Here is a 16,317-nt window from a genome sequence, read left to right as displayed (position 1 = left end):
GTAGGAGGTCGATGGCCGCGTTCAGATACTCCATCACACAGGCGAACGGCTGCTCGAAACTTCCAAAGCACCACGAATGCAGGGTGGTTGGGGCAGTATTACACTGTGGTGGCATTAAACTGTGATTTCAAGTGAGCTGTGTACTGGCAAGGGAACAAATGTGGGTCATACTCACAAGATGCGTAGGGCACGACAAGGCATCAACATTTGTAAAGAGGAAGATTCAACTCTCAACAGTTTTCGAGCAAATTAAGTTTGAAAAATTTGTGCTTGCGTATTTTCATTGTACGGGCGTTGCAATTGAAGGATCCCACATACATCGTAATGATGATGATGATGATTGGTTTGTGGGCGCTCAACTGCTCGGTCATTAGCGTCCGTACAACGTCCCAATTTTTTCACTGTCCAGTTCTTTTCACAATCCAATCTAGCTACTGCCACGAATGCTGACGATGATGATGAAATGATGAGAACAACACAAACACCCAGGCCCAGGGCAGAGAAAATCCCCAACACGGCAGGGAATCGAGCCCGGGACCCCGTGATCCAGAGGCAGCAACACTAGCCACTAGACCACGAGCTGCGGACCCACAGACGTGGTACGTTTTCGAGCCCTGAGCGGGAAGGTTCCCGTTTATCTCACTTGCCGCAGCATCGCAAGTTTTCCTTATTATTATTGTTCTGTCTCGCAAATGAATCGTAGCGCCTCCCCTACGCATTACAGTTTGTTTGTGTTCGTCTACTTGCAGCAGCGTCTGCCGCTCCGTTATGGCTACTATGGTGTCCACGTGTATTCCACGAAAAGGTACTGGGGGCTTTACGTTCGCTGAAACAACGCGACACGTGCAGCCCGGGTCTCTAGAATTTCACGATTGGCTTGTCGACACAATTCATGTGAACTCTGAGGTCCACACCTCTTATTTTGATGCGACGTGAAATTTATGGACGCCTTCAAGATAAAAGATTACTGTCTCGACATGGTCCTCTAGTCAAGTTCGAACATCGCGAGAATTCCGTTAGTTGATCCGCCAGTCCTGAAATTGACTATACCAATGTTCGAGTGTTCAACCTCCCTCCGGAAGTAGATGACAACTGCCAGACATACTGACTCACCATGGTTGCGTGAAAAACGCCCGTCGTGACCACTGGTGTACTCAACACAGATTATGGTGTTATAGTAGGCTCTCTTCCGTTCAAACACATGGCAAACGCAATATTCCCTCAGATTTAAAAGAGTGTGGTAACCGCGTTGTTCAAGAGGCAGCATGTTTCTTTTGTAATGATTGGGAACAAGTTCGCTCTAATTGCCCGCGGAAGGTGTAATAAAGCCGTCCTTAACGCAGCGTCATAAATTAACGATTGATGATCTACCTCTCACTCCGGAAGTCAGAACTACCTCCGTGAAATGTACAAATATGGATAAAGGGAAGTAATGTGAAAGGTTACGGCCCATGTATAACCATGTCTCATTTCCTTGTACTACCTTATTGACATAAATAAGACTGAAAAATGGTTCAAATGGCTCTAAGAACTATGGGACTTAGTGTGGTGTCACCGCCAAACACCACACTTGCTAGGTGGTAGCCTTTAAATCGGCCGCGGTCCGTTAGTATACGTCGGACCCGCGTGTCGCCACTATCGGAGATTGCAGGCCGAGCGCCGCCACACGGCAGGTCTAGAGAGACTTCCTAGCACTCGCCCCAGTTGTACAACCGACTTTGCTAGCGATGGTTCACTGACAAAATACGCTCTCATTTGCCGAGACGATAGTTAGCATAGCCTTCAGCTACGTCATTTACTACGACCTAGCAAGGCGCCATTATCAGTTGCTATTGATATTGTAAATAATGTACAGACAAGAGATACGTTCAACATCAATGGATTAAAGTTAATTATTCCACCATCTGCGTCCGTTTTTCTAAGTTCTAATTTCCGTGTCCTGTTCCAGACTTCACGCCAGCCTGCGTGAGCTTAAACGCGTGCCTTTCGGCTTCCTCTATTCGTACGGGTTGGCTCTCATGCCAATCCACAACACTTAGCATATGCGGTCATCAGTCCCCTAGACTTAGAACTACTTGAACCTAACTAACCTAAGGACATCACACACATCCATGCCCGAGGCAGGATTCGAAACTGCGACCGTAGCAGCAGCGCGGTTCCAAACTGAAGGGCCTAGAACCGCTCAGTCACAGCGGCCGGCAAATATCTCTGAAAGAGGTAGGCCTTTGGCAATCACAACTTCAGTTAATTGCGACACAGATTGAGTAAGATATCATTTCACAATCATAGGGCAATAAAAACACGTAGGCCTTGATTAATAAGAGATTCAGCTAACCCAAATTATGAAATAGATCTTAGTTTAGTTAAAAGGGAGCAGGCAGGCCTTCAATGACAACAGCTTCACTTAAGTAAACTTACCAAACAGGAAACAGCCAGGCATTCTTTAATAACAGCTTTAGTTAAGTAAAATTACCAAATGCGAAACAGGCAGTCCATCTTTAATAACAACTTCAGGTAAATGAAATCACCAGATAGAAAACAAACAGGCTTTCTTTAATAACGGCTTCAGTTAAGTAAGATTACCAAATAGAAAACAGATAATCCTTCATGAATAATTGCTTCAGTTAAGTAATTTTCTCCAAACAATGAGTGCACCAGAAGCACAAGACTATACCAAATAGGAAACCCAAGAACGGTTACAACGAGAGAACAAGCCTTTCAAGGTCCTTTTCGTTGGGTACAAACCGACAAAAGAAATATTAACACAGCAACGTTAATTATGGTAAAGCAACAATATCTAGCCAAACGGCACACCCGCGTCACTGGAAGATATCGCGTCTATAACGACGGTGGAAAGCCCGAAAGAAAACTAATCTGCCGAACCCAATTACATAGTGTCAGTAATTATGAGACACAGACCTCTTAAGCCAATATAATTAACAGAGCGATGACATCTGCAATGCCCGAAGGTATCTCGGAACCGTCACCTGGCCGTAGCTATTAAAAGCGAATGTTACTTATCTGGTGGTCGAAGCCGTTTGGCAGAGAGGTTGGCTAAAACCCAAGTATCTAGGTACTTCGTGAATACGGGTGGGACATCAGGTCGCAGCATAAAAGAAACATGTTGTCGTTTTGGCTCAGGAAACACCATTGGCGCACACCGTTTAAGAAATCACGATAAGGAACAACGAAGGCCAGTACTGACTCAGGGAAAGCAAACGACAACCACAATCCAAAGAATCAACTTGTGGTGAAATGGATCAGTTAAGAAATCGCGATGATTGAAACGATCACAACAGACCTATAGCTATCAATAAGACCTCAGAAGCCAAAACGTAACTAAAGTTAACGAATCGAAGTGGAAGCTTGCCGGTTCCAAAGGGGGCCCAGAATTCACCACAGCGAAACTGACTTCGACTCTCCCTCAGAGCTGGCTGGCCAGGCTACACACGAAGGTGGCCCTCGAAGTCAGCCACGCATACAAATCGGCCCACAAATAAACCCAACAACCACTCTCCGCACTCTGTGGCCAAGTCGCTTCCGCAAGTGGTCACCTAGTCGCCGGGTGGACCCCTCACACCGTCCTCCTGGCTCCATTACAACTCCCCAACTCGCCACACCAGAACACGCCCTGTTACCCATCAACAACCTCGAGCAAACATCTTTGTGGCCTCAAACCAGAGGGACACCACACGACAGATAGAGTTAGTGGCGCCAGGAAGTCGAAAGGCGACGCCAGCAACCCCGCCATGGCTCACAATGAATTCATAGGCCACCACGCCACACTGCTCCAGCAGAAACAGCGGATACATTCATCTGTGGACTCCGCAACGGACATTGACGCTGTAATGGTACTTGAATTACGTAACCATTACGGCACCTCACCTCAACCTCTCGAGACCAGCAATGTTCTACTGTGTTTCTGTAAAATAGTTAACATATTTCTGTGACAACTTTCAGATTTGATTTCATTAATGTAGAGGTACTTCGATACATCGATATGTTTGTATTGCAATGATATTGTTCTTATATGCATTCTTTCTTTTGTCGCTACGATCTTTGACGTACTTGTAACTCTGAGTTTTGGACGCGTAAGCGGATATTAGGGAGTCAAGCTTTGGTCGTCATGTTAAAAAGACGCAAATTGTAGTCAGTTTATGAAATGTGAACTTTAACAGTGAGAAAGATATTTTCAAATATGTTTTATATTGTGACGTGATGTTTTGGAACGAGTTACGTGATATTGCAACAAAAGTAATGAAAAAGACGTGTAACTTAAATTCGGAGTGCTGATTACTTTTTTACATCACCATTGTGCTAACTTTCAAAAGTTTAATCTTCAAGAATGGTTTATGAAACACATGTTGAAAACTTTTGAATATCGCAGAATAACACCTAGGCCTCTTTGCATCCGAGATTGGAATCATCACTACCTAGATTTTCGACGATTGAGCCATGAGTTTACAACGAGACCAGCGTGGGAAACACGAAAAGATGAGTGCCTAGTTTATCCATTATTTCAAGAAATGACTTTATTAACTGTGCTCTAATGACACCTGCCACATAATATAACTTTGTTGTTGCCCGAAAATGCAATATTTAGCAGCGTGAGCAACACTAAAATCATAATTAATTTTTGACCTTTGTTGTGGTAGTGTTGTTAGAACGCTCAGCTGTCCACGTAATTCACCTCAGTCACTTCCGTACATCCGCATATGATCAATGACCTAAGCCAAAAACTTCCTTTCCTAAAATTTAATCGTGTGGAAACAGAATTGTAATTGGTTTCGCTGCTTCAGTTCATGTATGATGTATGTGCGGACATTGTATTCCTACAGAAAGTGTTATGATCTTTAACATAGCACCCGAATATCCTATGGGACAGCCCTATTATTTCGCGAAGACATTCCTATTCTTGAGGTGGAAATGTTGGATTCTGTTAGGGGCACATGTTGTTCACTTTTTAATCTTACCTTGATTCTTTTATATGCCCCGTCTGGCACTTGTCGCAGCGCGAATCGTTCGCTTTTTTATAAAGAGGAAATAGTTTATCTGTTGCCTAAGAGTCCTCCGGGCATTCTGCTTGATGGTTATTCTAACTGAGTGTTGCGTCTTGCAGATCAATCTTCAAACTTTAATTTCTCTCGTGAATTACATGAACTGGTCAGCTCCTTACGCCTGAGGGACGTCAGGTTATATAAATTCCCGATGTTAGTTAAATTTACCTACTATACTGCGACTTCTAGTAGTTGATGTTGAAGTCATCCCTACTTTCCTCACGAATCATTGCGCTGTAACTACAACTCCCGATCTTGAATGGCAACCGATCAAATTTTTTCGCATTCCGTGAGTGGAAAACGTTGCTCACATTTGCTGATCCCTCTGTTGATGACGTGATGCCAACCGTGTTGGAGGGTACTCTATGGTACACTGGGAAGTACTCTCCCATACTTGACTGGTGGACACAACTAGCAAAATCGTGGATCAGGCAAGCTTTGATACTTTCAGAGAACCTTCGAATATTACTATTTCATTTTGTGTGAACTTAATGATGGTGCGGATCATGTCCCTGTGTGAACTGCGGATGTTAGGCGTGTAAAGGCAAAATTGTTAACCTTGAAGAGGATACAAATGGAAGTTTTGAAAATACGATCCAAGCCATCACTGGTGACGGAAGAACTGACTTCCCTATAGCATTTGCTTTGGCATCAGACCCGTCGCCGGCGCGCTTGTATTCATTCTCTTACGACAAATGATGGACGTATCGTAATGGCGCAAGCTGATATAGTGCGTGTCTTACACGAATATTGTGTAGACATCTACGATATTCACGAGTTCAGCGATACCGTTTACGACCCACTAGTCAACACCTTGGATGCGGCAATTACACCCGGACATAATGAAACGCTTTTAGCTGCCATTGAGCCTGAGAAAGTTTACAAACTTATTTTGAGATCACCTTCTCAGAAGTCCCCGGGTCTGGACGGGATTTTAATTGCTCTTTTGGCCGTTGTTGTCTGCTACCTTTACGGCGCTTTGAATGAAGTGTTACACGGTAGAGTAGTTCCGACCGCATTCAAAGTGTTCGTCCTGCTAGGCTGCCCCTGATAGATTTCGCCCTTTTACTTTCTTAAACTTAGATTATAAGACAGTGACGAGGGCAGCTAATAGTAGGATGTTGGCTCTGACGGGGGCGATTGTTACAAAACATCAAAGCTGCGTACCTGGTCGTACCATTATTTACTTCTATAGTCGATTGTCTTGACTTTGTTTCGGTCGCTGAGGTAATGTGCGTCCTTTGTGCCATTTCTTTTCTAGGCTTTGCTAAGGCATTTGACCGTGTTAATCACGACCTTTTGCTTCGGATTCTGGAGACAGTTGGCTTTACTGTTGACACATGGTGAGTGCTCTCGGATCTGTTTACGCGTATTTTAAAAAAATGGCTCTGAGCACTATGGGACTTAACATCTTAGGTCATCAGTCCCCTAGAACTTAGAACTACTTAAACCTAACTAACCTAAGGACATCACACAACACCCAGCCATCACGAGGCAGAGAAAATCCCTGACCCCGCCGGGAATCGAACCCGGGAACGCTACCGCGCGACCACGAGATGCGGGCACGCGTATTTTAGCATCGGTGGTTGTTAGTGGCCAACTGACGCCCTCGATAAATGTCCGTCGCAGAGTGTCTCAAGGAAGCCCGCTGTCAATGACTTCATGTTGTCTCTGGAGTCTCTACCGCGGATGCTGGGATCCCAGCTTTACGGAGAGACTACAGCTGTTCGCGCATACGCAGATGACGTGATTTGTTCTATTCCGCAATCCTGCGGAGATACCTCGACTGAAGGTTGTTATGGGTGCTTAATGTCGGAGTTCAGATGCACTACGTAATGAACGTAAATGCAGGCTTCTTACCTTGCGAGGTTTTGATGACGCGGTTGTTCCATGGGCTACTGCAGTGGATCGGCATACGTCTCGCGGTATCATTATTGATTGTTGTCCACTCAAAATGGCGGCGCTCAGCTGTACGTCAGTTACGGAGAAAATTTCGGAACCGATAAGGCGTTCTCTTACTATGCTCAGAAAGTCCGAATGCTGGGAACGTAGCTTATTACGTGCCCGAAATTAATCCCCTTCCCTCGATGATGGAGAAGAAAGTACAACAGTTGTCCCGTCGTTTCTTATGGAAACGACATATCTCTCGCTTATGGTATGAGATGGAGACCAAGCCTCGTTCCTTTGGGGAGATGACCCTGGCTGATTTACGAAGGAATACGCAGATTCTATTTGTGCGACGTACTGTTTTGACGATAACTCAAGAAACTCACACATTCACGTCTCGTTTATTCCTCTGCGTCCGTCCTCCTAGACTTGAACCCTCATTGATACAGGTAGCATAAATTATAATTTAAAACACATTCGTGATTTATACCTTGTAATCAGCTATTTAAAGACTCGTTGGGAAGGACTCCCTTGCCCGAATCTCGTTGAAAGAGAATAGCCGCAAACAACCTGAACTACAGAATGAGATTTTCACTCTGCAGCGTAGTGTGCGCTGATATGAAACTTCCTGGCAGATTAAAGCTGTGTGCCCGACCGAGACTCGAACTCGAGCCCTTTGCCTTTCGCGGGCAAGTGCTCTACCATCTGAGCTACCGAAGCACGACTCACGCCCGGTACTCACAGCTTTACTTCTGCCAGTATCTCGTCTCCTACCTTCCAAACTTTACAGAAGCTCTTCTGCGAACCTTGCAGAACTAGCACTCTGCAGCGGAGTGTGCGCTGATATGAAACTTCCTGGCAGATTAAAACTGTATGCCCGACCGAGACTCGAACTCGTGACCTTTGCCTTTCGCGGGCAAGTGCACGACTCACGCCCGGTACTCACAGCTTTACTTCTGCCAGTATCTCGTCTCCTACCTTCCAAACTTTACAGAAGCTCTTCTGCGAACCTTGCAGAACTAGCACTCTGCAGCGGAGTGTGCGCTGATATGAAACTTCCTGGCAGATTAAAACTGTATGCCCGACCGAGACTCGAACTCGTGACCTTTGCCTTTCGCGGGCAAGTGCACGACTCACGCCCGGTACTCACAGCTTTACTTCTGCCAGTATCTCGTCTCCTACCTTCCAAACTTTACAGAAGCTCTTCTGCGAACCTTGCAGAACTAGCACTCTGCAGCGGAGTGTGCGCTGATATGAAACTTCCTGGCAGATTAAAACTGTATGCCCGACCGAGACTCGAACTCGTGACCTTTGCCTTTCGCGGGCAAGTGCTCTACCATCTGAGCTACCGAAGCACAACTCACGCTCGGTACTCACAGCTTCACTTCTGCCAGTATCTCGTCTCCTACCTTCCAAACTTTACAGAAGTTTCATATCAGCGCACACTCCACTGCAGAGTGAAAATCCCATTCTGGAAACATCCCCCAGGCTGTGGCTAAGCCATGTCTCCGCGTTATCCTTTCTTTCAGGAGTGCTAGTTCTGCAAGGTTCGCAGGAGAGCTTCTGTAAAGTTTGGAGGGTAGGTGACGAGGTACTGGCAGAAGTAAAGCTGTGAGTACCGGGCGTGAGTCGTGCTTCGGTAGCTCAGTTGGTAGAGCACTTGCCCGCGAAAGGCAAAGGTCCCGAGTTCGAGTCTCGGTCGGGCACACAGTTTTAATCTGCCAGGAAGTTTCAAACCTGGACTACAGCTTGGTTGAGAAACGGTCTTCAGATTGTGCCTACGAGCGTAGCTTCCTCGTGGTATAAGGTAATAAATAACCTGATTCCGTTTTGGGCTTAGCGACACGGATTTAAATAGTCGTTGTACGTCTACGGATACGATACAACATCGATTTACTTGCGCGGGTCATATGGCAAACTTGTCTTGGATTAGGACACAATTACCCTTCCTTACTCGAACTCCTGCGGCTGTATACACTACCGACACCATATTGCGGCCAGATCCTTCCTTCTGTTCACGTTCAGAAACCTGGGACACTTCGACCATTACGTCGTAGAAGGCGATGGGGACGATACATGACCTTCAGGCAGTACATGATCACGGTTCACTGGACACTGTTGTGACTGCCTCGATATCGAGACCTCTTTGTGAACATGTCGAATCTCGTTTCTCGTGTTAGCTAATTTCACTTCCCTGGTTACAGGTGTTATCATTGTTATGTATGTTTCCATCTGGTTTTCTTCTGCTTTTTCTCTCCTACCTTTCCTTGGTTATTTGGTTTGTGTTGTGCCTCAGTATCCGTCCGGTTCTATTGTACTTGTATAATGTGTGTAGTTGAATCGTATATAATCCCTGTAATCAAACTGAAATTTTCTCTAGACGGTATGCTTAGTCTGTGACTACAATATAATTTGATTTCGTTGTCCTTCTACTTTTAGATTCTATAAAAAAAATAAAAAAATAGATATAAAAATACAAAATAAATAAAGATTTTAAAAATTATTAAAATGTAAAAAACTAAACAAAAAACTGTTGACACATAGCACGAGAGTTTGGTAATGGTTTTATCGGGTATGTTCTTGTTTTTTTTCTTTTTATCTGTTATTGTGTTATTACGATAATTTTTTTCTCTCATTTGCGGCTATATTGCATGATGATTTGACTGTGGTCGGCTGAAGTTTCATGATAATACGAAGTCACTCCGTTAAGAAAAAGAAGCGAGAGGTCGGTGGATCGGATACCGTTGTTGGTACTGCTTCTTTGTTTCCAACTTAAACTCTTCGGGAAGCAGATATTCTGCCTCGGGCAATATTAAAGTAATCCTCCAAAATGATTCCGCTTTGCAGCCTCACGACGTTTATTTTTTCAGGCATGTGAAGTGCTTTATAGAACGACTACAAAGATGCATGTACGTCATCGAAAAGAATATAGATAGGTTCTAGACATGGTTGCATAAAAACATCAGTCAATGGTACACCATCAGTTGTCTGCAACAACATTTGGTGAAAAGCTTGAAATGCTTGGTACACTGCGAAATTATGTGATGACCAAGAACCATTAGTGGATGTAAACTAAGCTTGTTTTGCAATAGAAAAAAACCATGCGCATGCAAAAATTCGGTGTTCATTATATGTGCTGCATGTTGGAATAACTATAGTTTTGCCGGCCGGTGTGGCCGTGCGGTTAAGGGCGCTGCAGTCTGGAACCGCAAGACCGCTACGGTCGCAGGTTCGAGTCCTGCCTCGGGCATGGATGTTCGTGACGTCCTTAGGTTAGTTAGGTTTAACTAGTTCTAAGTTCTAGGGGACTATTGACCTCAGCAGTTGAGTCCCATAGTGCTCAGAGCCATTTTTTGAACTACAGTTTTCCTCATTTCTGAGTCAGCATTAAGCTGTTCCGTGCGTTGCTCCGTAGGTTAAATATTTTGCATCTTATAAATCTAAAAACAGCAATGTAAATAAAATGACTGTAGTGATCTGAGTGGAAGATCGCGTGTAGCCTTTTTTGTACGTAATCTCCTTATGGAAAAATTGTTTTTCTCATTTATTTGAGGGTATAGGTTATGAAAAAACTAAGTGGTTCATTAGATACTGATATCTGAAGAGTAATAAGGAATCTGTTGTTAGAATTACTTGGTGAAGAATAAAAATACCAACAAAGAGAGTCGATCCAGAGCCGCCACGTTTACGGAACAGTGCTTACTCGCCAAACTGCGGACCCCTTGGATACGACCGACCACACAATGATTATAAGTAAGCCTAAAATTTTCAAACTCGATTTTCTCAGGAACGGTTGAAAGTTGCGTCTTCCTGTTTACGTATGTTGAAATCCTAGTCATATCCTACCCACTCTGTCAGTATGAATCAAATCGGTGAGTGGAAAATTGTACGATCCCTTGTAAGCGGAGGCACCGTGATAGCTGAGGACCACACGAACATTACAGCAAACCACCTGCACTTCTTCATTCGTGATGCATTCTCCGATTTCGAAAGATCTTCTATCATGATTAATGTCCGTGTCACAAGACCAGAATCGCACTACAGCGGTTTGAGGAGCGTGATAGTGAGCTCACGCTTATATCTTGGCCATCTAAGTCGCCTGACCTGATCCACAGAGAACACAATTGAGGCGCAAGTAATTGTAGAAAGCTTTCCAGGTAGAACAGGCCCTGTTTCGCGTTCCAGACGTTGACTAATATGCTACTAAACAAGAGATCTTAATGCGTATGTCCCCAATGTAAAACGAGTTGGACCAGTGGAAAATCAATTTCATCACACAGCCAGACTCCAGGATATCAAGGAAGTTGTGCATCAGCTTGCGTCTCAAAGGGGTACAATTAATGTATGACACCCTTCCTGACCGAACGAGTGCATCATTCCAGGCCCAAGGTGGTATGACATCCCGTTCTTAAGAGACCAACAGCGTGCTCAGGTTGTTCATTTAAAATTTTGCAGCAACTGAAATAAAACCACATAATCTGTTATTGTCTAAAGATTCATTGAGTTCCTTTTATACTTCCAGGCCGTGAGACTGGTGACGTATGTCTTCTTCGGTTGGTGGTGGTCATCGTGATTCAGGTGGAAGTAACTGCACATTAGGTGTGTTAGGGGGTTGGGTTGTTTGGGGGAAGAAACCAAACAGGGTGGACGTCGGTCTCAGCGGATTAGGGAAGGACGGGGAAGGAAGTCTGCCGTGACCTTTCAAAGCGATTTAGGGAAATCACGGCAAACCTAAATCAGGATGGCCGGACGCGGGATTGAACCGTCGTTCTCCCGAATGCGAGTCCAGTGTGCTATCCACTGTGCCACCTCTCTCGGCGGTGTGTTAGGCACTGCAAAGCATATTGGACATACATTTTGGCAGAAACTGTTTGTTGGAATACAGGACTTGAAAGACAGCGCTGTTTCAGCCACGGAGAGGGTTTTGTGGAATTACCATTTTGGGAGGCACAGGTTGAGTGGGTTATATTTGATAGAATATCTCCAGCAAGGTGTGTTTGGATTCACCTTGAAGAGAGATATAAGACAGCTGTAGGAGTTTAGTAGCCGTTGCAGGAGTTACTGGATGTTTATGAGCTGATAAGGACGCGCATCAGTGATGGTAACAGAATAAAAAAAGCTAGGCGATGTACATGTCGTTCAAGGTTTTGAGGAGAGTGTTAAGACTTCGGAGATTCGTAAGTCCGTGCTGCGTATGTATAGGTGTGAATGAGGTGAATGTGTGTTTTCTATGAATAAAAGATAATCATCAGATTTACACTCCTGGAAATTGAAATAAGAACACCGTGAATTCATTGTCCCAGGAAGGGGAAACTTTATTGACACATTCCTGGGGTCAGATACATCACATGATCACACTGACAGAACCACAGGCACATAGACACAGACAACTGAGCATGCACAATGTCGGCACTAGTACAGTGTATATCCACCTTTCGCAGCAATGCAGGCTGCTATTCTCCCATGGAGACGATCGTAGAGATGCTGGATGTAGTCCTGTGGAACGGCTTGCCATGCCATTTCCACCTGGCGCCTCAGTTGGACCAGCGTTCGTGCTGGACGTGCAGACCGCGTGAGACGACGCTTCATCCAGTCCCAAACATGCTCAATGGGGGACAGATCCGGAGATCTTGCTGGCCAGGGTAGTTGACTTACACCTTCTAGAGCACGTTGGGTGGCACGGGATACATGCGGACGTGCATTGTCCTGTTGGAACAGCAAGTTCCCTTGCCGGTCTAGGAATGGTAGAACGATGGGTTCGATGACGGTTTGGATGTACCGTGCACTATTCAGTGTCCCCTCGACGATCACCAGTGGTGTACGGCCAGTGTAGGAGATCGCTCCCCACACCATGATGCCGGGTGTTGGCCCTGTGTGCCTCGGTCGTATGCAGTCCTGATTGTGGCGCTCACCTGCACGGCGCCAAACACGCGTACGACCATCATTGGCACCAAGGCAGAAGCGACTCTCATCGCTGAAGACGACACGTCTCCATTCGTCCCTCCATTCACGCCTGTCGCGACACCACTGGTGGCGGGCTGCACGATGTTGGGGCGTGAGCGGAAGATGGCCTAACGGTGTGCGAGACCGTAGCCCAGCTTCATGGAGACGGTTTCGAATGGTCCTCGCCGATACCCCAGGAGCAACAGTGTCCCTAATTTGCTGGGAAGTGGCGGTGCGGTCCCCTACGGCACTGCGTAGGATCCTACAGTCTTGGCGTGCATCCGTGCGTCGCTGCGGTCCGGTCCCAGGTCGACGGGCACGTGCACCTTCCGCCGACCACTGGCGACAACATCGATGTACTGTGGAGACCTCACGCCCCACGTGTTGAGCAATTCGGCGGTACGTCCACCCGGCCTCCCGCATGCCCACTATACGCCCTCGCTCAAAGTCCGTCAACTGCACATACGGTTCACGTCCATGCTGTCGCGGCATGCTACCAGTGTTAAAGACTGCGATGGAGCTCCGTATGCCACAGCAAACTGGCTGACACTGACGGCGGCGGTGCACAAATGCTGCCCAGCTAGCGCCATTCGACGGCCAACACCGCGGTTCCTGGTGTGTCCGCTGTGCCGTGCGTGTGATCATTGCTTGTACAGCCCTCTCGCAGTGTCTGGAGCAAGTATGGTGGGTCTGACACACCGGTGTCAATGTGTTCTTTTTTCCATTTCCAGGAGTGTATTTTCCATGTTCGACGAGTTACTAGTTTGTCTATTTTGTGTTCGCGTATTTGTCCCAGGCTGTTTAATGTATTAGATAGCTGCATTCGATAGTCTTAAATTAGTAGATAAAGATTGGGGAGGACGGTACCGGTGTTTTGTTTCTAGAAATGTGGTTGGATTGAGAGGGTCCACTGAAACAAATGGGAGAGAGGGGAGGGGGGGGGGTGGTATGGACGACAAATAGGTGTCGTTTACCCTTAAGGGAGAATTGTGCAATTGTGCACAGTGGGTAACCATATGCATTCAAGCTCGGGGTAGACATGACGATTTCTGATCACTGTAAGAAACGCGACGTTTGATTGTGGAAAGCAATTTCTGGAGATAACAAAAGACGGCTAACATAAGGCACGATGCGAGATATAAGCATATACTACCAGTAAGCAATACGTCATCTATCACAAAGAGACCATGTTTCAGCTGAAACGTAAATACTTCGTGCACTGTCTACAATTTATCGCTTAAATGGGAATAGAATGGACCCGATATTCAGCATCGTATGAATATTCAATTAATGAAAGCCAGAGACACCTGAAATCCTAATTTGAATAAAACATCTGCAGTAGTTCTTTTTATCGGTGTATATCAGTTAAACAGTTTCTCTCGAATTAATTTTTTGTTAGTAAGAGCTACAGACTACGTGTGGTTGAGACGGTGTTTAGTAAATAGTTGGACCTAGTTTGCTGCTAATTGCTAAGTAACCTCCAGTGTGAACTTGATAGGGACTATTTTACCGCTATGGATTCCAACGTTCTTGCAGAGCTAAGGTAGAGTGGCAGCAGATGTTGACTGAGCAATCAGACCCGAGCTTCTGAGTTTACAAAAAAGGGTCCACCCTTGCAATACTGCCCCGGCAACGCCGGTCCAGGAGACGCAGCGAACGAAGCGTGGCGTTGGGTAACGGAGTAATCCAAGCCGTTGGCTAAGGTTACGGGGAGATTAAAAGCTCGCAATGGTTGTGCATCGGCAACGGAGCTCGATGAGCTGCTAACGAGACCGGCATTAATTAAAAATTCCCCCGTGGCACGGCGCTGCTTGTACCACTGCGTTACCTATGTCTTCTATCGTTTCGTAGGAGAGAGTGCGGTATATTTGTTGTCTGCCAGCCGGGGTGGCCGAGCGGTTCAAGGCGCTACGGTCTGGAACCGCGAGACCGCTAAGGTCGCAGGTTGGAATCCTGCCTCGGGTATGGATGTGTGTGATGTCCTTAGGTTTGTTAGGTTAAAGTAGTTCTAAGTTCTAGGGGACTGATGACCTCAGAAGTTAAGTCCCATAGTGCTCAGAGCCATTTGAACCATTTACACTACTGGCCACTAAAATTGCTCCACCACAAAGACGACGCGCTACAGACACAAAATCTAACCGACAGGAAGAAGATGCTGTGATATGCAAATGATTAGCTTTTCAGAGCATTCACACAAGGTTTGCGCCGGCTGACATGAGGAACGTTTCCAAACAGCAGTTCACCGGCGTTGTCTGGTGAAACGTTGTTGTGATGCCTCGTGTAAGGAGGAGAAATGCATACCATCATGTTTCCGACTTTGATAAAGGTCGGCTTGTAGCCTATCGCGATTGCGGTTTATCGTACCGCTTCATTGCTGCTCGCGTTGGTCGAAATCCAATGAATGTTAACAGAATATGGAATCTGTGGTTCTAGGAGGGTAATACGGAGCGCCGTGCTGGATCCCAACGGCCTCGTATCACTAGCAGTCGAGATGACAGGCATCTTATCCGCATGGCTGTAACGGATCGCGCAGCCACGTCTCGATCCCTTAGTCAACAGATGGGGACGTTTGCAAGACAACAACCATCTGCACGAAAAGTTCGACGACGTTTGCAGCAGCATGGACTATCAGCTCGGAGACCATGGCTGCGGTAACCCTTGACGCTGCATCACAGACAGGAGCGCCTGCGATGGTGTACTCAACGACGAACCTGGGTGCACGGATGGCAAAACGTCATTTTTTCGGATGAATCCAGGTTCTGTTTACAGCATCACGATGGTCGCATCCGTGTTTGGCGACATCGCGGTGAACGCACATTGGAAGAGTGTATTCGTCATCGCCATACTGGCGTATCACCCGGCGTGATGGCATGGGGTGCCATTGGTTACACGTCTCGGTCACCTCTTGTTCGCATTACATTTCAGATGTGTTACGACCCGTAGTTCTACCCTTCATTCGATCCCTGCGAAATCCTACATTTCAGCAGGATAATACACGACCGCATGTTGCAGGTCCTGTACGGGCCTTTCTGGATACAGAAAATGTTCGACTTTTGCCCTGGCCAGCACATTCTGCAGATCTCTCACCAATTGAAAACGTCTGGTCAATGGTGGCCGAGCAACTGCCTCGTCACAATACGCCAATCACTACTCTTGATGAACTGTGGTATTGTGTTGAAAATGCATGGGCTGCTGTACCTGTACACGCCATCCAAGCTCTGTTTGACTCAATGCCCAGGCGTATCAAGGCCGTTATTACGGCCAGAGGTGGTTGTTCTGGATACTGATTTCTCAGGATCTATGCACCCAAATTTTGCGAGAATATGTAATCACATGTCAATTCTAGTATAAATTATTTGTCCAATGAATACCCGTTTATCATCTGCATTTCTTCTTGGTGTAGCAATTTTAATGGCCAGTAGTGTATTTG

The sequence above is a fragment of the Schistocerca americana genome, chromosome 6 (genome assembly GCF_021461395.2).
Source record: "Schistocerca americana isolate TAMUIC-IGC-003095 chromosome 6, iqSchAmer2.1, whole genome shotgun sequence".
In the NCBI taxonomy this organism is placed as follows: Eukaryota; Metazoa; Arthropoda; class Insecta; order Orthoptera; family Acrididae; genus Schistocerca; species Schistocerca americana.
This window is presented reverse-complemented; position numbering follows the sequence as displayed.